Here is a 25,783-nt window from a genome sequence, read left to right as displayed (position 1 = left end):
TGAGATTAACCGACAATATCTGAAACGATGATCAAAATCATATTAACATATTTGACTAAATCTGAATGATCATTGGTCTGACAGCTGATGACGTAATGTGACCAATAGACTTTCAGTATTTTAGACTTTGCTCATAATTTCCGATGGCATGATATAAATGATGTTGTAAATGATTTCTACATGAAGCTTACTATGATACGGCCGTCCTTTTTAAAACCGTACCTAAGAAAGAGATAGCAGTATTTTAATAAATATGAGAAAAGTATATAAACGTATATCATGTCGTGTGGATTTTCCCAGAGTACCAGGAAAAACTCATTCACTAACTACATGATATATTGTATCATCTCGTTTTTATTGAGTAACAGCCACGCCTTGTTTGATTCATAAATACAAAAAAAATACCCTTGACGTTTTTAAGCTTGAGTTTCACGAGGTCGATTACGTAACATACGCTTCTTTAAGGCGTCGGAGGGTTAAATACTACAATAGTTTATTTATTGTAATAAATTTCGTAATATGAAATTAGAAAAAAATATATTTGTATCATATTTAGTCTTTGAACATTGCTTATGACAATAAAGTAGCTTTTAAATGTCACACTGCTGGGCTAAGGCCTTCTTTTATTTGGGGAGAAGTTTTGGAGCTTATTTCAGTACGCTACTCCAATGCGGGTTAGTACTATATAATATGATTAACATGATACAAATAAAGCTGCATTCATCCGAAATATGCACTTTTTCTCAGGATGTTTTCCTTCGCGAACGAGCACGAGATGAATTATAAACACAAGTTAAGCATATAAAATTTAGTGACCGGGTTGGAACCCGTAAACTTGTCTTCTCTCATAAGATTCACCGTTTCTACGGAGCCCTCTCAGTATTGAACCATGTGGACTTGATTAGTTTTTATTAAAATGTTTTGACGACTTATCAATGAATTATATCGAATGTAATATTTAATTAACACAGATATTGTGTTGACTAAAATAAACACTGCATATTTTTAATTGTTAATATTATATAATACTATTGTTTTGTTAACTCTACTGCAGAGCCGGTTGCACAAGGTTACTTACGTCAGATTTCGGGGCGAGTGGTCGCCACTCGAGAGTATCAGATCAATGCTATGTGCCGTTACTCGACGTTATTTTGTTATTATGTTCAAAAAGGTCTTAAATGTCTTCATATAGTTCTTATCGTATCTTTATTGATAAATTTAAGAGATAAATAGAATTACAAAATAAATAATTTATCTTCCAATTAACATAGTTTTTGAAATAAGTGCTTTCCGAGGCCCATTTAAAAACCAATATCAATAACCAAACTTTGGACTACTATTGAAAATTTACTAACAGTATCCGTTAATGACTCCACTCGAGGTTCGAACCCATGATCTCGAGACCTACAAAACTTTATCAACAAAACAAGTCAAAGTTAAACATTACTTGAGAAGTAAAGTTGTTGATCATTAAAAAACCAACGTTTAGACAACTTTGTAACACAATTACAAATAACAATGGCCCAATAATGCTTGAATTAATAAAATGTAACGTTGCTAAAAGCTGTTTGTTCAAACTTTTATTAAAATCAATAATTTAAATATAAGCACTATTATATATATATATATATATATATATATATATATGTATATATGTATATATATATATATTAAATATTATATATATATATATATATATATATATATATATATATATATATATATATATATATATATATAATATTTAACATGAAACCTATTAGCCGGATAGATAGCAGAATATCGATATTTCACTTCATTTGGTTACTAAATATTAATAAATTAATTTTGTCATTTTGTTTTGTTTTAATTAAAAATAACTCAATAAAAATAATCATAATTACATAAATATATATTATTCACGAAACCATACGGTCTGTTTTTTTCTTGTGCTTTTGTACTTTTTTTTTTAAATATATAGGCTTGTTTGTTATAACACCTGATGGAAAGTGAGATACAGTCTAAGATGGAGCGCGCTTGCCTAGAAGATGCCTATTCACTCTAGACTTGAAGGTACCCATATTGTAGGTGGTGGGGAAAACGGAGGTCGGGAGGCTATTCCATACCTTGGCGGTGCGTATCAGAATCGATGAGTGTACTATCACATATATGTAAGTATTTTAGACTTTGATTATAATTTCGAATGATATGCGACTGCTGAATCTGTTATTAATAAATTCTACACGAATCTGACTAAAATACTTCTTATCCTTTTTTAATTCGTAGAATAAGAAGGAGATAGTAATTGTTTCAACTACCAACAACAGTACATATATTAATAAATAATTTATATAGTTATTAAGAAGTATTGCAGCTAATCAATTAGAAAAAGTAAGTAAAGTAGTAACAGACTGTGATGTATGTTATGGGTTAAGGCCTCCTCTCCTTTTAAGCAGGTTTAGGTATATTCCACCAAGCTTTACCAATTCGAATGGGTAGATAGACATGTGGCCTTTTGTCTACAGACACGTGTAAATTTCCACAATATATTTTCGAACACGAAATTATAAACGCAAATTAAGTAAGTCAGCCTTGAACTAATAATCTTCGGTTGAGATCGACGTGCTCTATTTATATATATATATATATATATATATATATATATATATATATATATATAGATTTTTGCGTGTGCTTTTTTGAGTTTCTTTATGATTTACATTTTCATTGATATATATATATAGATATATATATATATCAATGAAAATATATATATATATATATATATAAATATATATCAATGAAAATATATATATATATATATATATATATATAAATATATATATATATATCTATATATATATATCAATGAAAATGTAAATCATAAAGAAACTCAAAAAAGCACACGCAAAAATCTGGAAAGAAAAACAAAACTACAAACGGAACAAAGAATTGCAAAATAATATTTGTAGTTATTCTGATGTTATCTTAAACGAAAAGGTATTAAGTTTCTTGTGTTATCGTATATTTCATAATCATTTTTTATTCTGACTAGACAAACTCCAATCCGATACACAACAAGTTCGTCCGGTATTGCGGTGGTCAGTTGGCAATCGGCTCAAGTTCTCAAATTCGAATTGATATAACATAATATATTGAGATAAAGTACCGTTACCGTCTTAATATATATTTTCGATGTTGAGATTAAAAAAAACTCTTATGACATCACACACAAATAAATGTTATACATATATACATAAATATTTATATTTTTAAAAGCTGTAATACTTGGTGTTGGTGGTAGGACTTTACCGTCTGGGTATATACCATCAGATATTCATCTATCAAATAGCAATACTTAATAGGGTGAGTGAGCCAGTGTAATTACAGGCACAAGGGACATAAAATCTTAGTTCCCAAGGTTGTTGGCGCATTGGCTATGTAAGCGATGGTTTACATTTCCTACAATGCCAATGTCTAAGGGCGTTTGGTGACCACTTACCATTAGGTGGCCCATATGCTCGTCCGCCTTCCTATTCTATAAAAAAAAACGCATTTTGCTCTGGTTTGAAGGGTGAGTGGGTCAATGAAAGGCACGAGGAACAAAAACATCTTAGTTACCAAGATTAGTGGTGCCTTGCCTATGTTAAGAATTTTTAATTTTAAAATGTGTTTGAGCTTTGGTGACCACATACCATCATATTTATAATATCTCATCTTAATGCCTTTACTGGTGACATAATGGTTCACCTTTAGCTCAGAGAATCCCATTTTCGATAGGACGGGAATGTTTTAGCGTTCATGCCACCAGTCGACGTGGACATGATTTGTACAACCGCTATTTAAATTTGTATATAACTACAAATTAAAAAATAAAATAATCAAATAATAAAAATTTGTATATACTACTAATTTAAATAATTCTAATATAAATATAAAGGTAAAATTGGGATGAGCTGTGTATACCGGGTAGGGTGTTGAGCTACTCAGGATGGAAGGAAGCTCTTATAGATCTACACTTGGTATAAAAAGGATTACGTCATATAATTTTTGGTACTGATTTGCAATAAAACCACGGGCTGTAACTAGTTTTTTTTTCTAGTATGTTATGTTAAAGAAGGTCAATACCGATATGCATCAGCGACAGTGCGTGCGCGCAGCCAATCAGTGATCGAGTTATGTAACTAAATCACTTGTTGCTTGACTTTGCATTCAATATTAGTTTTGTTGCTTTGCACGATTTAATATTTACAATTTAATTATACAATTATTCAAGGACGTTGGATATATTCATTTATCATTGGATTTTTTTTTTTATAGAATAGGAAGGCATATGGGCCACCTGAAGGTAAGTGGTCACCAACGCTCTTAGACATTGGCATTGTAAGAAATGTCAACCATCGCTTACATATCCAATGCGCCACCAACCTTGGGAACTAAGATTTTATGTCCCTTGTGCCTGTAATTACACTGGCTCACTCACCCTTCAAACCGGAACACAACAATATCAAGTATTGCTGTTTTGCGGTAGAATATCTGATGAGTGGGTGGTACCTACCCAGACGAGATTGCACAAAGCCCTACCACCAGTTATATATATCATATGCTGGGATAAAATGTATCGCATTTGGGGATATATGGTATAAGTTATTATTATGTATCCCATGTTTGACTGCCTCGTTGGTCTAGTGGCTTGATGTAAGGCCGCAGACCCGGAGGACCTGGGTTCAATTCCCAGGTCGGGCCAATAAAAAGTTATTGGGATTTGGAAGTTGGAAGTGTGTACATTCCCGTGCCTCGGAAAGAACGTAAAGCCGTTGGTCCTGCCTATGAACTTTTTTCCGGTCGTGTCGGATTGACGTACCATCGGATTATGAGAGTTAGGGAATTGAGAGTGCACCTGTGTTTGCATATACACTTGTGTACTATAATATCTCCTGCGTAGTGGCTAATCTCTCTTGAGCGGTGGCCGAAATCGGTCTGGAGGACATTATTATCCCATGTTTACCCAGTATAATTAATAATAACCTGTTACCAGACCACGTTTTAATAAAATCTTTTTGGACTTCTAGATGACGATTATTAATGATTTTATTGTGACCATGTTAGTGGTGTAGTATAATAATTATATTTATATATTAGTGTTCGACTAGTTGTTGCAATTTATAACCATTATTGAAAATGAGGAAATCGTAATTTACGAATTTGCATGATTCGATTTGTTTGACGAGCCGGTTGGCGTGGTTGGTGGATGCTTGCCTTTCACGTCGAAGGTTGTGGGTTCGATTCCCACCCAGGACAGATATTTGTGTGCATGAACATATCTGTTTGTCCTGAGTCTGGGTGTAATTATCTATATAAGTATGTATTTACAAAAAGAAAAATAGTATATGTAGTATATCAGTTGCCTGGTTTCCATAACACAAGCTCTGTACAAGCTTAATTTGGGATCAGATGGCCATGTGTGAAAAATGTCCCAGGATATTATTATTATGTTTTTCTACGCTTATTTTCTTAGACCTTATCCTCAAAAACGGAGAGGAGTTCTTAGTCCAGCAGTGGAACATTCACAAGCTGTTACTAGCTACTGCCTATTTTCATAGCTCGTCAATAGCAACCAAACGAAAAGAAAAGAAAAATATCACTACATATTAAAATAAAAATTTTTCACCAATGGACGAAGTGATTTATAAGGAAAGTTTAAGTTGTTTGAAGGGTGAGTGAGCCAGTGTAATTACAGGCACAAGGGACATAACATCTTAGTTCCCAAGGTTGGTGGCGGATTGGTGATGTAAGAGATGGTTAACATTTCTTACATTGCAAATATCTCTGGGCGTTGGTGACCACCATGTGTTCATATGTTCGTCCGCTTACCAATACTATAAAAAAAACGATATAAACGTTTTATCTACATCCTTATTCAACCGGTGCGATGCCGAGTCGGATAGCTAGTGTATATATAGAAAATAAAAATAAAAAACATATAGAAATTTAAAACAAAAATAATTATACACATTTCAATATTCAAATGAACTGTTTTTGTAGCTCAATCGTCGATTGTGCCGCGCTATGGTATATTTTTTTTCAAGTGTTCCGTTGCCAGCCTTCGTTTGCGAAAACGTTCGTTTCTCATAGGCCTTTGTTCGCTGGGAAAATTGTGAAATTGGAGTTGGTAATATTTTGTAACAGTCACACACAGGTGTTGGAAGTGAATTGAGGAATTATAAGCGAATTATGTATAAACAGGCTCCCAGATACGGCGGATTAACCTATAGGCCAAGGCCGAGGGCAAAAAAATCGACGAGATTTATTTTAGTAATTGCGCCCACTGGGAACATTTAAGCAATATATTAATGTAACAGTAACAGTAACAGCCTGTTAATGTCCCACTGCTGGACTAAGGCCTCCTCTCCCTTTTGAGGAGAAGGTTTGGAGCTTATTCCACCACGCTGTTCCAATGCGGGTTGGTAGAATACAAATGTGGCAGAATTTCAATGAAATTAGACACCTGCAGGTTTCCTCACGATGTTTTCCTTCACCGTTAAGCACGAGATGAATTATAAACACAAATTAAGCACATGAAAATTCATGAAAATATTAATGTGTCAATATAAAATAACTAGGTAATCATTGCAGCTTCGCGGGGGGTAGATAAGAAGAAAAATTTTGAATAGGATTTGTTCTTGGTGAGAATCTACGTTGGGGAAGGAGTAACTGTGACATAATTCAAGTCAATCGAGCGGATAGTTTAGGAGATCTCGTGATGACTGGTATTTCGCTTATATATATAAACCGCTAAACTGTTGATTAGTTAGTGGTTGATTTCTCTCTTTCTGTCATAATTGATTTGACATTCGAAAGAAGAAGACAGGGCTTTGTTAAATAGTCACTCGCTAAGCAACGTTTATAACGGCGTAATAGGTTTTACTAATTATAGGTTTTTACTGGTGGTAGGGCTTTGTGCAAGCTCGTCTGGGCCACCCACTCATCAGATATTCTACCGCAAAACAGCAATACTTAATATTGTTGTGTTCCGGTTTGAAGGGTGAGTGAGCCAGTGTAATTACAGGCACAAGGGACATAAAATCTTAGTTCCCAAGGTTGGTGGCGCATTGGTGATGTAAGCAATGGTTAACATTTCTTACAATGCTAATGTCTAAGGGCGTTTGGTGACCACTTACCATCAGGTGGCCCATATGCTCGTCCGCCTTCATATTCTATATAAAAAAAAAGTTATCATATCGAACGTTATATAACATTAAAAAAATCAATGTTTAAAACATATTTAAACCAGTTATATTGATATATGTAATAATAATTACAAATTTTTCAAGTGATATTGATATTAAGAGTGCAAATTAAAAACATGCAAATCTTCAAGAGACAAGATATAATAATTTATACTTTCATAAGTCCAACCTTGATTTTAAAAGGTAATGTAAAACGTGATACAGCCGCTCTATATTGTCCATGGTGTTACAACATTGTAATAACGTTGTTTAAGCTCCAGTAGCTCAATGACAAAAGAGCCGGTAACGAGGTGAATATCGTAGGTTCCATCTGCAACTTAACTAATAAAAACATTATTTGCGTTAAGCGGCTCATTTATTACAAATGTATATTGACATATGTCATAACGGTATAACTCGTGGAGGCAGAGCTGTAATGTTTATGGCGAAAACGCCCGAAATATATATTTAAATAAATGTTAGTATATCTTTTTAAGATTATTTACTAATTAAGACTTTTTTTTTTAAATTATAACAATGACATTATTTATTATTCGAAACTACCGTAGAAAACGGTCGCGAAATGTCAGAAATTGATATGCGACATTGACCATTATAATCATAGCATTTCAAGAATACACGCATCAAAATAGTATATGTCGGTTGTCAACATTTCATGGGTGAGTAATGAAGTGAGTAACAGAATAGCACTGTAAATTCTTAAAGTATTGTGTATAAATCATGTCGTAATTTTTTTTTTAATGCTGCACTGGAGAGACCGCGAGGATATTTACGTGTTTTGGAATAAATACCGAGACGTGTTTCGTCGATTCGCAATGGATCATCGTGAATAACCTTCGATTTATCATTGAAATAGAAGCCATCTTTACTTCCTTCTGAAATATTATCATAATTAATTTGTATGAATGATATGAATATAAAAAAGTAATTTTTAAAAAAAATCTGGTTTTAACTGGATTGGTCCAATAATTATTATTTGAAATAACTTTTATTTACTTTGAATTATATTTAGAAGCACTTATACATTATCTAATTACTGATCGGATTTCATCAATTTGAACGTTTAAAAAAAAAGCGGAGATGGCCTAGTGGTAAGATCGCGTCAATCTTAACCGATGATCGTGGGTTCGAATTGTGTTTATAATTCATCTCGTGCTTGACGGCGAAGGAAAACATCGTGAGGAAACCTGCATGTGTCTAATTTCATTGAAATTATGTCACATGTGTGTTCTACTAACCCGCATTGGAGCAGCGTGGTGAAATAAGCTCTAAAACCTCCTCCTCAAAAAGGGACAGGAGGCTAAGGCCTCCCAGCAGTGGTACATTAACAGGCTCTTACTATACATACATCAGGTGGCCCATATGCTCGTCCGCCTTCCTATTCAATAAAAAAAAACACACACAGATTTATTCATACATCACACATCCATAACGACGAGACGTAAAAACGAATCGAAATAATGTTCATATATATAATAAATATTATATAACAAAATAAGGAAGACTACAAGGTAAGACGTTACTATTATATTAAGAACCATATACTAAAACGTTTTTAAGGATGTAACGTGTCAATTTAAAATTGACGTTCCTTTAAATTTAACCTCGAAAATGACCTTAGTGTGTCAATTGTTATACAAGTATGCTTATGTAACGTTTAGCGAATGTGTATGAAGTCCAATTTTCAACCTAGGTTATAATTATAGCTAATACTATATGCAAATTATGTATAGGAATTAAATACAGCGGGAGTTATTATTTTTATAAATCATTCGATCTTCCTTATTACGACTTGTAATAGTAATTAATAAACATTTATTTAGTTATTAAATACTTCATAGTAATGTGAGCCTTCGATCCCTAATAAGAACGTGAGCAAACATACTATATTTCTTCACTCACTTAATTTAATGGGACATCGAAATGGAACAGCGAAAGAAAAATCCAGTATCTTCTTATTGGCCCGAAATAAACTCGAGAATTTGAGCTCTGTTGACTTATAAGCTACCAAAACCGCAAGAATTTCTTGCGGTTAAGTGTTCTGTAGAAATTCTTTTATATAATATTTTTTTAAATATATTATTTAAATACGGGAAGACTTCACTACATCAGATAAAAGTATATTAGGTAAATATACAATACAATAAAAATTAAAGCTTGGCAAGCGGGGAGAGATTGTCGACGCTTCTCAATTGGTTATTTAAAGATTTTTTTGGTAATATCATAATTGTACTCATATACCAAGTCGAGCATTGAGCTTGTCTTTATCATATCTCGAAACAAAAATTTCAAAGAAAACCACGAGCTTAATAAAATTTTCCATGTGGATACATCAATTTCATTCAAGTAACACGACAAAGAACTATATTCCCTAGTTAAGAGGAGAGGTCTGTTATTTCCGTAACAGCCTGTGAATGTCCCACTGCTGGGCTAAAGGCCTCCTCTCCCCTTTTGAGGAGAAGGTTAGGAGCTTATTCCACCACGCTGCTCCAGTGCGGGTTGGTGGAATACACATGTGGCAGAATTTCAATGAAATTAGACAAATGCAGGTTTCCTCACGATGTGTCACTTCAGTGGTGCATGCCCGGGTTTGAACCCACGATCATCGGTTAAGATTTACGCGTTCTTACCACAGGGCCATCTCAGCTCTTATTACTGTCTGTCTGTTATTTACTGTATGACAAACATTGGAACGTATCTTGCATTTATGATTATTAAAATGCGAATATCTTAAAGAATCGCTGATAAATTCTAGCAATATTGAGTCAGTGTGCATATTGATGAAGGTTATAAAAACTGGTAATGTTTAGGTGAATACAGTCATTTTATAATACAAGATTTCAATCGACTTTGGTCGCCATTTATGTTTCAAATGGTTGCGCTGACTATGAAGATAATAATAATAATATCCTGGGAAATTATTCACACATGGCCAATCAGATCCCAAACTAAGCAGACCTTGTACTATGGAAACCTGACAACTGATATACTACATATACTACTTGTCTTCTGTAAATACATACTTATATAGATAATTACACCCAGACTCAGGACAAACAGACATGTTCATGCAAACAAATGTCTGTCACGGGTGGGAATCGAACCCACAACCTTCGACGTGAAAGGTAAGTATCTACCAACCAATCCGACCGGCCCGTCGATAGTTTTCTCGTTTTAATTTTAACCTGGATAATAACTTATAAGCGAAAAAGTGTAATTCTTCCATTAATGTTCGCAATAGAACAAACTGATAATTTGATGAACGGTCGGTATCGATAACAATGCATATATACTTTTGTTTATATTTATTTTAATAACACAGACACCGCAGTTACAATATTTAATTATGTGTATATATTTTCTTCCGCGTAATGTTTACATAAATCACGTCATTAATAAAAATATAAGTCATTGAAAATTATTCCTCCCTAGCTAGTATGCTTTTCTAGCGCGTTAGTCAATGAGGATGATTTGAGAAGTAAGGTGTTTATACCGGTTGGAGCGGGCAAGCCTCGCTGGGGCTAGGCGGTTTCTGTACGTCGGCAATCCCTTTAGTTATTGGATACCCGTATAAGCTAGCCAACCGTCAGGGCGTCACGGTAGCACGCGCAAGCGATTTCTTGACGAACCCTGAAGAGACGGAGTTGGTTCCGCTGGTTTTTTTTTGAGTGAACTCTGGCGCACTTGTCATCAGTGAGACCCACACACACAGTGACAAATAAAAAAGTGATGTCCTCTATTGATGGGAGCAAGATCTCGGATCTGAAATTTTGACTCTGAGACTTTGCCGTTAGAATGCACTTCGTTTGCGGTACAAAATAACATAACGTAGCAATACCTCTAGTTTGTAAAATATAATTCGACATGGCTTGTGCTTAAATACAAATATAAATATATAAATATCAATTACAACTTTATCTTTAGATTCTTATCCGAACTTGAATCCAGTTCAAGTGTGTTCATGTGCTTAATTTTTGGTTGCAAATATTTATGTTTTTTTTAAATTATTTTTATAGAGTAGGAAGGCGGACAAGCATATGAGCCACCTGATGGTAAGGTCACCAACGCCCATAGACATTAGCATTGTAAGAAATGTTAACCATCGCTTACATCACCAATGCGCCACCAACCTTGGGAACTAAGATGTTATGTCCCTTGTGCCTGTAATTACACTGGCTCACTCACCCTTCAAACCGAAACACAACAATACCAAGTACTGCTGTTCTGTTCTGCGGTGACAGTAAATATCGTTAGCAAATCAAGTATCGGATGAAGATTTGCTACTTAATTATGGCACCAAGCATAATGCAGGCTACACACCTTCTCTAGAGTAGAAAACCTGAGTTTACTTCTTAGATCAAAATCTTCTAATTCAGCTCGCATGACATATTCTGTTACTATCTGTTCAATATTTAATCTTCATAAGGTAAGAAAGAGACAGAGTAGTTATTTCTTAATTTATAATATTAGTATGATGATTGTCAGATAAACGGAAGTTATAAAATTATATTTCGTATCATTGACGATGCACTTCAAAGCTTGACCTTGACAGTTTATATGATATTTGACAATTTATAAAGCTTATAAGTTTTTTTTTTAATTTTTCGATAAAATCTACGGAATTATATTAAACTGGTGCTCGCGACTTCGTATCCTTGTAAGTTAATTTAATGTCGCATCCTTTGAACGATTATAACTATTTTCATTGTTATCCGATTTCGATAAAACAATAATGTTACTCTAGGCTGAGCTTCTACCTATTAGAAAATCTGTTAAGTAGTTTCGGAGATTATTGTGACATACCGACAGATATAAATAAGAAATAAAGCTTTTTGTGTTCTGTCACTCTATTTTCATGGACGATACTCATTTTTTCGATAGACTTATTCAATGTACAGACACACCGTGCGCTTTATTATATGTATATATTATTAATCGATTTTTAAATATTCTAACTCCTATCGCGAGTTGACATTCGTATATCTGCCCACATGTAAAATGACGTAAGCTTATGTGACATCATTCTGTTTTAAGGTTGGTGTACACTGTATTTATTTTTAATAAAAATTGTAGTAAAACGTCTGGGAACACAGTGGGAGTCAATTTTTGTGGTGTATATTCTATATTTCACGAGTAAGTGAGTGTCTAATGAGGTTTTATTACAGTAAAAATAATAAGGTTAAAAAAAACCTTATCAGAAATTGCAGTTTTGATTCGACTTGGACAGACGACATCGGTAGGGATGACCTAAGGCTTTCTCCAGTGAAAAAATTTTGAAAAAATTTTGTCCAGTTACTGCTGAACGTCCTCGGCTTTAGCAGAGAGATCTGTTTTCTCAGAAAAAACTGCACGTCCTCAGCTTTAGCAGTTGATAATAGAAGATAAAAATAATGTATTACTCGTAATTACTAAAAGGGTATCTCATTTTAAATACAAAAATAAAAAAAAAGTCTGTCAAACGACATTGACATGTCCAACTTGTATGCTATAACCATATTTGGCTGGTATGTGTCTCTTTGTCGACCTTTTTTGTTTTGGAGGTCTTCGGAGTTAATAAGACTATTTATGTATTTTTTTCGGCAGTTCATTACTGAAAGATATTAAAATAACGGGACTTTAAACAAATTGGAACTCTATGGTATTAATAAGAATTATAAAATATACATATGTACATATATACACGTATAGTGTGAACCAATCTTTGTCAGGCAGAAGTCACAGGTGATTACGACCGACCTCGACTCGAGGACGCACAAACAAACATATATATGCCATTAATCTGTGCCTTATCTCTAACTATTTATAGTTCGTTTTCCCTTGGAAATTATGTTGAATAGTTTTGTTATGTGGATTACATATTCAAATGAGTTTAACAGAAAATCAACCTTATCATTTCGAGATAAATGTCATTTCGCAATGTAATGGCGATTACAATATATTCGTGTACTTTTTAGGCAAATAATCTGTTATTTAGTTTAATGCGTTTGTTGATTTTTTGCGCCTCTGCTTAAGTGCTATTAGGTAAAATTGTAAAAGATACATTAGTATAAATACATAAGACGCTTAAATGATTAACAGATGAACATATAATTACATAAAGTATAATCTAGAAGTAAACAGCTTGATTCATAAACTTTGTTTAGCGGTGTTTAGTTAAACACAGATTTCTCTCTTTCTGTCATCATTGATTTGACATTCGAAAGAAGAAGACAGTATTGTATTACCAATCACCTCCTAAACGGCATTTATAGCTTAAGCCGTCATAGGTTAACATACGTATATATACCTACAAAATATCGCCAATTACATCATCGAACTTTAATTAAGTAAGTTCTTACGAGCAATTTTGAATCTTATTTTACAATACTATCATGACAGTAAGAGTAATGCTCCAAGCGGTTACTACATTCTAATCGGCAAAAAAGAAATGATTATTCTTTTATCGAATTGTCGGGCTCTCAATAATGGATCGGAGTTAGAAAATGGCCTTTTTTTAACGCTGGAAAAACGCGTTACGCGTTCCCCCACGGGAACAGTGGGGGTATGTGGGGCTCGCCGGTGTCCAAGGCGCCGAGTGCGCTCCGAACATCGGAATACCCACTTAAAAACCACCGGAACCCTTTCCGTCTTAACGAGGAGCGCCACGGGATTGCTTTCCCATGTTGCCGTGACAAAAGTTAAAAAATGTCCTATATTAAGCTCATGTGCTCGGACAGAACGTAAACGACAGCTTAAGCTGCTTTCTAAGGCACATCCTTCGCTTTATCTCATACCGGTCGTCGAATATTAGTATTCGACGACCGGGTGATAGAGATTGTGCCTGTGTGAAGCGAATAATAAGGAGATAGCGATTGCATCTGTACAAAGTGAATAATAAGGGTTGAATTGTACGTATGGTAAGCGAAAAGTAAGAGGAGAACGATTGCACCTGTGCTAAGTGATTAGTAAGGGGATAGTGATTGCACCTGAGTTTGCTCACAAACTTAGGTATTTTAATATATCCGGCGGTGATGGCTGTTTGTAGTTGTGATTGGCTGCAATGGCCAGAATCGATCAAAAGGATTACATAAATTTCAGTATCACTTATAATATTAGTAAGAAAGTTTCGGTGGAGAATGAATTTGTTATAAGAATTACATTTAAGAAATCGAATATCTACTACCTCCACGCCTTTGTTATCGCTAATCTTTGTTATAACATTTACATAAAAAAAAATTGAAATTTTGAAATAATTGACTTAATAACATTAATATTTTGTTGTTAAAATGAAAATATATTATATATGTGTTGTATGTAATAATGTAAGGGAACCACAAAATAAAAGGAAATGACAAAGACACGCGAAAGTCAATCAGGAAACAAAAAAAACGGTAAAATATTGATACGATTTCTAAAACTCTCAACGGAAATTAGTGACAAAAAATACTTTAAAAAATGATATTTGATTGTGATATGTGTAAGGGAAATCTAATTATTATTATCATTTATTAAAGTTATATGCAAATGAATATGTTAACTCACCTAGAATATTTACCCGCAAATCATACTGGTTAACTCTATTCAATTTGTAGTTTAATGACTTTGAGTTGTGCGATTCTGAAAGAACTGACTTCATTAATCACCCGTGAAACGTTGACAACCGATTTATGGTATACAATTTTGATGCGTGTATTCATGAAATGTTATAATTATTATGGTCAATGTCGTATATCACTTTCCGACTGTTTTCTTCGGTGAGTTTCGAGTTTGTTATTGCAGAATGGCCCTATTGATCCTACATTATTTTACGTCGACATGTTTTTTATTTATTTTATTTATTTATTTTGGGAAACATACAGCATAATATAACACATAAACATTTGATAACAAAATAAGTTACACATAAGCCAACAAAACCAACACAAGCCAACTTGTGTTGATTTTGAATTACTTCTACTATGACTTACTTCAACAACACTTAAGCAAATTCTTTTATTAGAAATATACATATTTTTGTCATATAATTATTGCATCACCTAATCCAGTATTGCTTAATAGAATGGCCTTAAAGATAAATTCGTATTTGGCGATAAAACATTTCTATATGCTAATGTGCGAATGAATCATGTGAGGTAAATACATTATAACTATTTTTGGTCAACAGTGGGTAGATTTTGACAGTAGGCGGTATTGTCATATATGTACAAACCCATATAACATTATTTGCGCTTATTTGAAATAAGTGATTTGGGTTTATTAAATAATTAATATCTAGTAATTCAATTTAAATGGTAAATTATGAAATGCTTAAAAAAATCGTGTTGATATGCTTTTAAGGCGATCTCGGTCACGGTCATCCTTAAGAGATCCGTCAACAAATGTCAGAGTAATGTAGTTCGAAACGATGTGATATCAGGCGCAGAGTTAACAAAGTTCACTACCTAAAAAAAGTTGTAAAATTTACTACCAAACAAAAAAATACAGCTGTCAAAACTATATCAAGATTAAATTTTGAATTAAGAACGAATGGATTGAAACGAACGTAAAATTGCTCAACATTGCAAATAGTTATTCAAGTGGAAGACGCGGGCTGTATTCGAACCCGTTACGGTCGCAAGGGCGTGCGCGGGCGTGTTAGTTACCTTGCTGAAACCTTCCTATCTACTTTGTTTAAATGGCAGCAGTAGTTACAAGTAAATAATTATCATGACAATATTATGTTACTTTGAAATTAATGGTTAAGTCAAATTTAACCGTAGACGTGGATTATAAAGACGAGATGGCCTAGTGGTTAGAACGCGTGAATCTAAACCGATGATCGTGGGTTCAAACCCGGGCAAGCACCACTGAATTTTCATGTGCTTATTTTGTGTTTATAATTCATCTCGTGCTTGACGGTGAAGGAAAACATCGTGAGGAAACCTGCATGTGTCTAATTTCATTGAAATTATGCCACTTGTGTATTCTACCAACCCGCATTGGAGCAGCGTGGTGGAATAAGCTCCAAAACCTTCTCCTCAATAGGGAGAGGAGGCCTTAGCCCAGCAGTGGGACATGAACAGGCTGTTACTGTACTGTTTGTACTGTACTGTACTGTGGATTATAAGAAGATGTCGTTTATGACTGTGAGAATAACAAATATATAAGTACTATATACAAATTATAATTTATTCAATTATAATTTTGACGGGCTGGTTGGCGTGGTTGGTAGATACTCGCCTTTCACGACGAAGGTTGTGGGTTCGATTCCCACCCAGGACAAACAAATTTGTGAGCATGAACATGTCTGTTTGTCCTGAGTCTGGGTGTAATTCTCTATATATTTATTTATTTACAAAAGAAAAGTAGTATATGTAGTATATCAGTTGTCTGGTTTCCTTAGTACAAGCTCTGCTTAGTTTGGGATCAAATGGCCGTGTGTCAATAATGTCCCAGAATATTATTATTATTATTATTCAAGTTGGTTCTTATAAGTAGTTTTCAATCAGTTCGAATAGATTTTACCGAGAACAGACCCAAAACTCTGTTGCTACTCTTTTTACCGATTAATTAATCATTTTAAAACAAATTAAAAAATATGTTTTGATCTGTGAAATTTAAGGATCAACCATCACTGGTCTTGTGGTTTAAAATATAATTTTTATTATTGTAAACAACTGTTCAACCTTTTCAAATATACAATCACCAAATAATCTGAACTTTGATGTACCAAAATGTACATAAGTGTCCAATCAATAATAAAATTACAAAATTGATATTTGTAATGTTATAGACATTTCGCAATACTCCCACGATGCCCGTCTTCGGCGAACGTGGACTTACTAAAATTCGTAACATCAAGTGCGTTACGTGGGAATTATATTTCTGAAGTTTAAAACTTAATAAACGTAGATTAGTGATGGCTCAGCGGGCAAAATACGAGGATCTGACCGAATATCGCAGGTTCAAAACCGTGTATTACTGAATTTCTATGTGTTTAATTTTTATTGCTTATAATTCATCGTTCACGTAGTGATGGAAGTCTTTTCGAAACTTACATTTGACAGATGATTGTAGCTTCTAATTAATCTTTTAAAATTACGATTTAAAAGTTTAAAGAACCAAAATTATATTTATCAACGGTCATGTACAACGTATATATTTTTAAGTAAAAAGAGCAATTAATTATAACAAGCTTTGTGCAAGCTTTTTACCTAAAACCAGAAACGAGAAGAATACTATCAAAATTATCTAAATATTTGATTTTTAGCAATTTTATTCATTCATGGCAATAGAGAATACATAATATAAGTAATAAAAGGTTAAAGAAACCAGGCCGTGTCGTCAGCCAAATATAAAGCAAGATATTTCAATCATGTTATTCGTATACAGATTAGGTTATGTAAGAGTTGTTCGACCTTATATATAGTGAGGCCGTCCTTTATTGGTATCTTTGAATGCCTTAGTTTAGTGGCTAGATTACAAGTCAGTAAGCTTCGGAGCTTTGTGTACGAGTCCCGTGTCGGACTTATATAATATTATTAAGTTTTCCGATCGAGAAATTCTCAATAGCAGTCACATTTAAGCTTCCGTGCTTTGGAAGGCACGTAAACGCGTTGGTCTCGCGAATGAACTTTTTATCATCTCATCTCATCCCATTATAGGTGGGATAAGGATATACAACTGCTTCTATCTAGTGGATATCTTAATATAGCAATAAGCTTTTACAGGTGGCTACATACAGGCTATGAGACTACATTTACACACATTATAAATGTGACACTTTGAAAAACAAAGAGAAAGACATTTTATAATAATATCCACACACATTATTCACACACGGCCATCTGAACCCTAACTAAGCAGAGCTCATACTATAGAAACCAGACAACTGATATACTACATATACTACTTTTCTTTTGTAAATACATACTTATATAGATAATTATACTCAGACTCATATCAAACAGACATGTTCATGCACACAAATATCTGTCCTGGGTGGGAATCGAACCCTCAACCTTCGGTGTGAAAGTATCTACCAACCGGCCCGTCAATGTCCGGCCGTTTTCATGTTACATGGTTATTTATAATATTATATATACATATAAACATAAATGCATATACAGACATCATTAGCGCCTGGGAATCTCGAAATGGGGGCACTACAATAACCACCATATAAATAGATTAGAATACTATACATCGTACACGTGACATTGAAAATTTGATACAACAAAGAAACATCAGGCCAACCTTCCCAGCAAATATGGCAGAACAACAATTATTCTATCTCGTGAACCATGATATTGTTAAGGCAAGTTTATATGGTACAAATGATGATAGACAATATATATATATATATATATATATATATATATATATATATATATATAATCGGTTATACTTTGTCCTGACTGACTATCAACGCACAGAGAAAACTATTCTAGTCTCCAGCCTAGAAAGCTGAAATTTGGAACGTAGGTTGTTTTACCGCTAGCATCCACTACAAGAGATTTAGAAAAAAAATCAAAAAGGGGTCAGTTAGTACCCCATAGATTGAAAATGGTTAGCTTTAGCGTGAGCTTATATATATATATAACGGAAAAGTTTGTTTATTTGAACGCGATCATCTCATTATCTACCGGTCTCCACCAATTTGGCCATCGCCACCAAAATTGGTCAAAGAGATCTGGAGCAGAATCAAGTCATGCATACAATAGAAATACATTATCATCGAAATTGAACCAACATGCAATATTTCAACATCGTATCATAAAATAAGTAGTACTTCTAATTCCGTTTGCAAGATTTGACAAATAACAAACATTGCAAATTAAATAAAATCAAATCAAATAACTCTTTATTCATGTAGGCTCTCCAAGGCACTTTTGGAACTCAGCAATTTCTCTGTCTCGCCATTTTTATTACAGATTCTATTTGTATTTGATTGACTAAATTGTTTACTTACCTTAGCTGCATGCAAAACTAAATTGCATGTTTACTGCGATATATGAATTAGTTTTAAGTCGAAACTTGATTGGTTTATTAACAAGTTAATTAATTTATAATGTTACTACCTCGCTGGTCTAGTGGCTTGATGTAAGGGTTCAATTCCCAGGTCGGGTCAATGAAAAATTACTGGGTTTTTCTGTCAGAAAATTCTCAGTAGCAGCCCGGAGTCTGGAAGTTGTAATTATATACACTCCCGTACCTCGGAAAGCACGTAAAGTCGTTGGTCCTGCGCCTGTCCTCTTTCCGATCGTGTCGGATTTCCTTCCCATCTGATTATGAGAGTTAGGGAATAAAGAGTGAACCTGTGTTTGCGCACGTATGTGCGCTCGCACAAGTATTTGTGCACTATAATATCTCCTGCGTAGTTGGCTAATCTCTCTTGGGATTGGCATTAGTGTATAATATATGTAATATTTATTGTATGTTTCCCTAATAAAAATAAAATAAATTTATACATAATATCCTACTTGGAAATCAATATATGTATTAACTCTACGCTTTTTTATCATTGGTATACATCTTACTTATTTATCAGTTTTTTTTTTGTTTAAAATTTATTAAATCTCAAAAATTATATAAAGACGATAAAAGTTTAATGTTGACGAATAGAAATTGTGTATTCAACGCGAGCGGAACTCCCAGCTAGCCCGCGACTGACAGGTGCTACTCAAAATGACGGAAAAAATTAAAAAAAGGTTCGATTGGCGGCCAACATAGAAAAGTTTTTTTGTCGCCTCATATCTGTTATCTTTTTTTAATAGATTACATAACTTAGCACTTTCTAGGAAAGTAAACGTTAGGCATATAAAAATATTCATTCTCATTCTCTCAACTCAAATCACATTATACCTAATTTTATATACTTTTAATTACTTATATTATAAATGAAAATTAATACGTAAAAGTAAAAAAACTCGCAACCAAAGAATTTCAAAATATAAAGAATCATTAGTAAACGAACTAACCCTATAGATATATATGTTATATTACATATATAAATTTTCTATAAAGACTTTCAAGGTGTAAGTTCGAAACGAAGGAACTTATCAACGATTAACAGCATCAATAGCATATCATATATTTATCTTAAAGGTAGGCGGAAAAGCTAATGGGCCACCTGATGGTGGTCACACCACCACATTCAAAAACAGTCATAGACATTATCGAGATAAGAAATAATAACAATTCCTTACATCACCAATGCGCCACCAACCTTGGGAACTGAGATGTTATGTCCCTTGTGCCTGTAGTTACACTGGCTCACTCACCCTTCAAAGCGGAACGCAATAGTACTAACTATTGCTGCTTAGCGGCAGAATATCTGATGAGTGGGTCACCCAGACGGGCCTGCAAAAAGTTCTACCACTATGTAAATGTTTGTATTTACTTATCATTTATTTTGGATATTGAATAAACCACCAGCACTCATAGTGTTATTATGTAATTACGTTTCAAAAACGTTATTTATCGACAAATACTTAAGAAGTAGGACGACTGGTTTCATTTTTATGGCGTGTAATATATCATTGATTCCTCGATTACAAAACATAAGTATAGACGGATTAACTAATTTTGATTAGTCTTATGATAATTTATTAAACTATAATCTTGTTTAATTAGTTTAATATTCAAATATAAAATAAAAAGATCGATCAGTTGAACATATCATAGTAATTATTTTATTATATTTATTTAGAATTAATGAAGCTGTCAAAACTTTATTGGTATTTAAGCGTCAATAGCGTTTGATTTACTCCCAGAGATGTTAAAGTCTCAGGTTCGATCCCAATACCTTGGGACATTGTTGTCCCCACTCCTAACATAAGCTGTGAGGGGTAAATGGGAGGATTGGTAATTCCTTAAAAACGAGTTGACGTTTTGAGTTGATTATTTTTTTTTAAATACGGGGTATTATACGCTTAATGCTTAATTTTTCATGTCTTTTAATTAATAAATTAAATTAATTAACTAAATTCATTTTTGCATTCTTTTATCTGCTCGCTTCATAATAATTATAGGTTATAATTATTTGCTCTTAGCTTTTTATTACAAAGTAATTACAAGAAGTGCTTAAGTTATGAATTATAAGTCAAGGTTATATCACCCACCGACAGCCCACGCTGTGACGTCACAGCCGGAACTCGATTGCAGGAGTGACTTAATGTTAACTTTCCTAAGTTTATGTTTAACGATTCGAGAATTTGTAACTTAATATTTAAATATTTGCAAGAGTGGATTTGGGTGATAGTCTAAAATAGTCAATCAATTAAGCTTAACAAAAAATAGAATAAGTTTGAAAGAAGATCAAGTCCAATTTTTTAAATATTTTAATCAGATAAGGCAGGGCAAAGGCAATTGAATTTTAAGTCCTGTTAAGAAATAATTAACAAAGCGTACTCTATAAAGGATTATACAGATGACATAAAAGTGAAGTTTGTATTCTGTTATTTCCATGCAGGATAAATAATAATTCAATTTTATTTAATTACCTATGGAAGTAGAGGCATAATTTATCGTTATATTTCAGCCAATTTTCACACAAACCTAATAAATTATACTCTAAAACCTTTCTAATGAATCAGTCCGGTCATTGGTGAAAATGTATGAAAATCCGTTCAGTTGTTTTTGAGTTTATCGCAGTCAGACAGACAGACGCGGGGGTGACTTAATTTTATATGTATTCAAAATTATATTTAAATTTTTGGACTTAAATTTGTCTCTGAAATGAATATTTTAAGAAAAAAAATAATAATATTAATCATTAAGATAATTAAACATCCTTGACATAAAAATATATTAAATAAAAAAAAATGTCAGCATTGACAAATTATTTTAAGTTTTTTTTTAGATAATTATTAAGAACAAAATAAGTATATCCTATTAACTTTACCGCTTTTTTAACTCTACGTGTTTCCGAAAGTGAAAATTATTAAATTACAAATCATCTTGGTGGTATAACATTCCATCACAGTGGTAACGTCCAGCAACTGTACCTTTAACTATACACTTATTATTTATATTATATCTCGGCTCTACCGTAACAGCCTGTGAATGTCCCACTGCTGGGCTAAAGGCCTCCACACCTCTTTTTGAGGAGAAGGCTTGGAGCTTATTCCACCACGCTGCTCCAATGCGGGTTGGTGGAATAAGCTCGGCTCTTATATATATTATATTAGAGTCGAGATGGCCCAGTGGTAAGAACGCGTGAATCTTAACCGATGATCGTGGGTTCAAACCCGGACAAGCGCCACTGAATTTTCATGCGCTTAATTCGTGATTATAATTCATCTCGTACTTTACGGTGAAGGAAAACATCGTGAGGAAACTTGTATGTGTCTAATTTCACTGAAATTCTGCCACATGTGTATTCCATCAATCCGCATTGGAGCAGCGTGGTGGAATAAGCTCCAAACCTCCTCCTCAAAAAACAAAAGAAGAGAGGAGGCCTTTATCTTTTATTAGATATTACACGTCTGAACTCTGAATATTGTGATCATGACATGTTATGTAATTTCTAATAAGCTTAGTTTAGTTGCACACATAGAGAGGAATTAGATAAATAATAAGACCAAAAAACAATAACATAATTGCATAATACTCTAACTCGTTTTACAGCGAACGTAGCCGATGATGACGAGGTCAGAATAATCATGGGCGGCTTGGAATTAATCTTATAAAAGTAGGTTATAACGTTATTCATTAATTCGCTAAAATTCGTTTATTAAAATAGTTTCTATTTACTTAACTAGGGCTAATAGTTAAAATGTATAACACTAGCCGAACGCGTCTCCGTCCGGGTTGAACAATTATCTTTTTTATGCCAAAAATGTCATTTATAGGAAAAAAATTATACCCTGGTTTTTATTAAAGCAAATTTTGTAGGGATTTTTTTTTAAATAAAATTGTACCTTTATTACTCACTGATAATGTAGCTTTCGGTTGGTGAAAGAGTTTTTAAAATCGGTTCAGTAGTTTTTAGTTTATTCTTTACAAACAAACATATACAATTTTTAAATGTTATCTCTTTATAACATTAGTATAGACTAGGTGACAAGGCTTTGTGCCCGTCTGGGTAGATACCGCCTAGTAGTAGCAATACTAAGTATCGTTGCATACCGGTTTGAAGTGTGAGTAAGCCAGTGTAAATACAGGCCCACGGGATATAACATCTTATCCCTAGATCCCAAAGTTGGTGGCGCATTGGCGATGTAAGGAATGGTTAATATTTCTTACGTAGTCAATGTCTGGGTGGTGGTGACGACTGCCTATTAAAAAACTGTTAATGGTAAGTCCTTTATAGGAGTCTTTTAAAAATAGTAAAAGGAAATTATAAAGAGCCGAGTTGGCTCATTTGTTTTAAAACGAGAAAATGAATCGATCAAGCACTTATTTTAACTCACTGCTTGGCGTAGAAGAAAAAAATCTTAAGGAAATCCACGAGTGACGTCTTATTCTGCCACATTGTGTATCCGCATTGAGGCTGCGTAATTATACACTCTCGAAAATCTTCTCCTCAAGAGGAAATGCTGTCTTAACTTAGTAACGGGGAATAAACAGGCTATAACTTACTATAAAATATAAACACTAAAACTAAAAATATATACAATGATGATGATGTACTCCTGGCCGATTTCGGCCATGGTGGCCAATCTCAGAGTGATAAGCCAATTTTGCAGGACATATAGTGCACAAGTCTGTGCGCAAACACACATGCACTCTCAATTCTCTCATGCTGGTAATCCGAATCGACAAAGATTTTAATATACAATAAAAATGTTGAATCGTAACTTAACTCAACTTTTTTTTCTTAAATTCTTAGCAATGCCATCCAGTTACAAGACAGACGAACTGTTGCTTAACCTTTGTATCTTAAACTTTCAAGTAAGTCATAACATAACACTGATGTAATGAGCAAGTACTGAATAAACTAAGATAAGTTGTCTGGGTTGAGTAATAACTACTTATTGACCTAGGTTTTTATACACGCTGTAACCACATTTATAAACCTAGGTATTACACGAAATCGAGAAATACAAAGATGAAAAAAGTTTTTAGGCTTTTTCGTAAATCTCTTGGTACCACAAAGTTAGTATATAGTTTTTTTGTTTTGTTTTAAATAAAAGACATTTCATTCATTGATTTGTAAATTAAACATTATATGTAGTACGTGATTTCAATAATTTTAAATTTAGAGTCAATGTCTATGGCTTAGTAAAAATTTAAATGCTTATGTATATCATGAAAGACAAAGAAAATTAATGTATGCTGGACTATAACCGCATTTGGCGCATGGTCAAGAAGTCAACAAGAATAAAACAAAGCCTTACCTTTTAAAACTTATTTTTAAACACAAAACTCAAATCGCAACCACACATACACACAACACACGTCCTTATGTGCATCGACACTAAAACCACATTCCTTTGCGACAACACTATTTAAAAATAAAAAATAAATCACATCCTTGGAGCCATATGCTTTGGAACAATCAAATTTTCTTCGTTCAAAACTCGAGGATAAGTTTTAAAAACATTTAGTTAGTAGATTTGATTTTTTCAAATTTGGAATGTTTCAATTTGAATTATGTTCGTTTTTCGTTAAATATCGTTTTTATTAATCGCATGGCGACCGCGCGCTCGAGAATCGAGTTGGGTACTGGCTTCGAACCGGTTTGTATGGGCGAGAAGGTCGTATGTATCGATTTTTTGCTGAACGAAAATCGATTTAAGGAGATGATGTCAGAAAAGGATTTAAAAACTCGTTGTGCCATAACGGGAACGTTTTATGTTGAAGTCGAGGTTGAGAATGAATTTTAAGAAGGCAATTATTATGTGCATTATTTTCTTCTTTACGTTTTTGTTCTATTTAAATTGTTTTGTAGTTCTTTTTCTATAATATAGGAACGCCGATGGGGAAATGGTAGGCACTATGAAGGGTGGTAAGTGGTCACCATCGCCCTAGATATTGGCGCTGTAAGAAATATTATCCACTTCTTACATCGTCAATGCGCCACCAACCTTGGCTCATCCACCCTTCAAACCCAAACAACAATACGTATTGCTATTTGGCGGTAGAATATCTGATGAGTGGTTGGTACCTACCCAGACGAGCTTGTACAAGGCCCTAGCACAAAGTATAGTTCATAAACATATTGCACCAAAGGCGGCGACGTTTTACAAATGAATATACATAGATGCACGTTTTTGTTATCTTATGGAAAATATTAATCTTATTAATTAAAGTATTTTTCATAACTAAGCAAAAAATCCGCTAAAAATAGTTTCGCCAAATGGCGATTAATACTGATGAAGGTTATTAATTAAAATTTAAATAAAAATATGTACATAGTTCCCTTAACAGTGTAAGAAATGGTATAAAATTCACAAACCGCGAGTCTCTATTTAATGAAAGTCTAATATTCTATATCAGGATATTATCTGACGTCCATAAACCAGTAGCTTTAGAACAATGAAATATTGCACGGAAATTCTTTATGCAACGTCGGCGAGCACTAAGAAAGGTGTTCTGAGAATTCGTCCCCTAAAGGGGTTAAATATTATATATGAGAGTTTATATGGAAA

The 25,783-nt window shown here is 33.6% G+C and overlaps 1 protein-coding gene across 1 annotated transcript in view; it reads right to left on the bottom strand.

Moving 5' to 3' along the window:
* Positions 1-24,855, bottom strand: part of LOC126779098 (uncharacterized) — a 55,599-nt gene extending 30,744 nt beyond the window's left edge. Inside the window, exon 1 of the mRNA XM_050502936.1 lies at positions 24,530-24,855. The gene's annotated coding sequence lies outside the window, so the exon portion shown is untranslated. The remainder of the gene's footprint in view (positions 1-24,529) is intronic.
* Between the last annotated feature and the right edge of the window lie 928 nt (positions 24,856-25,783).

Source organism: Nymphalis io, chromosome 28 (genome assembly GCF_905147045.1).
Source record: "Nymphalis io chromosome 28, ilAglIoxx1.1, whole genome shotgun sequence".
NCBI classification, from domain to species: domain Eukaryota; kingdom Metazoa; phylum Arthropoda; class Insecta; order Lepidoptera; family Nymphalidae; genus Nymphalis; species Nymphalis io.
The sequence above is the reverse complement of the archived record's forward strand: the minus strand, read 5'-3'. Positions and strand labels throughout refer to the sequence as shown.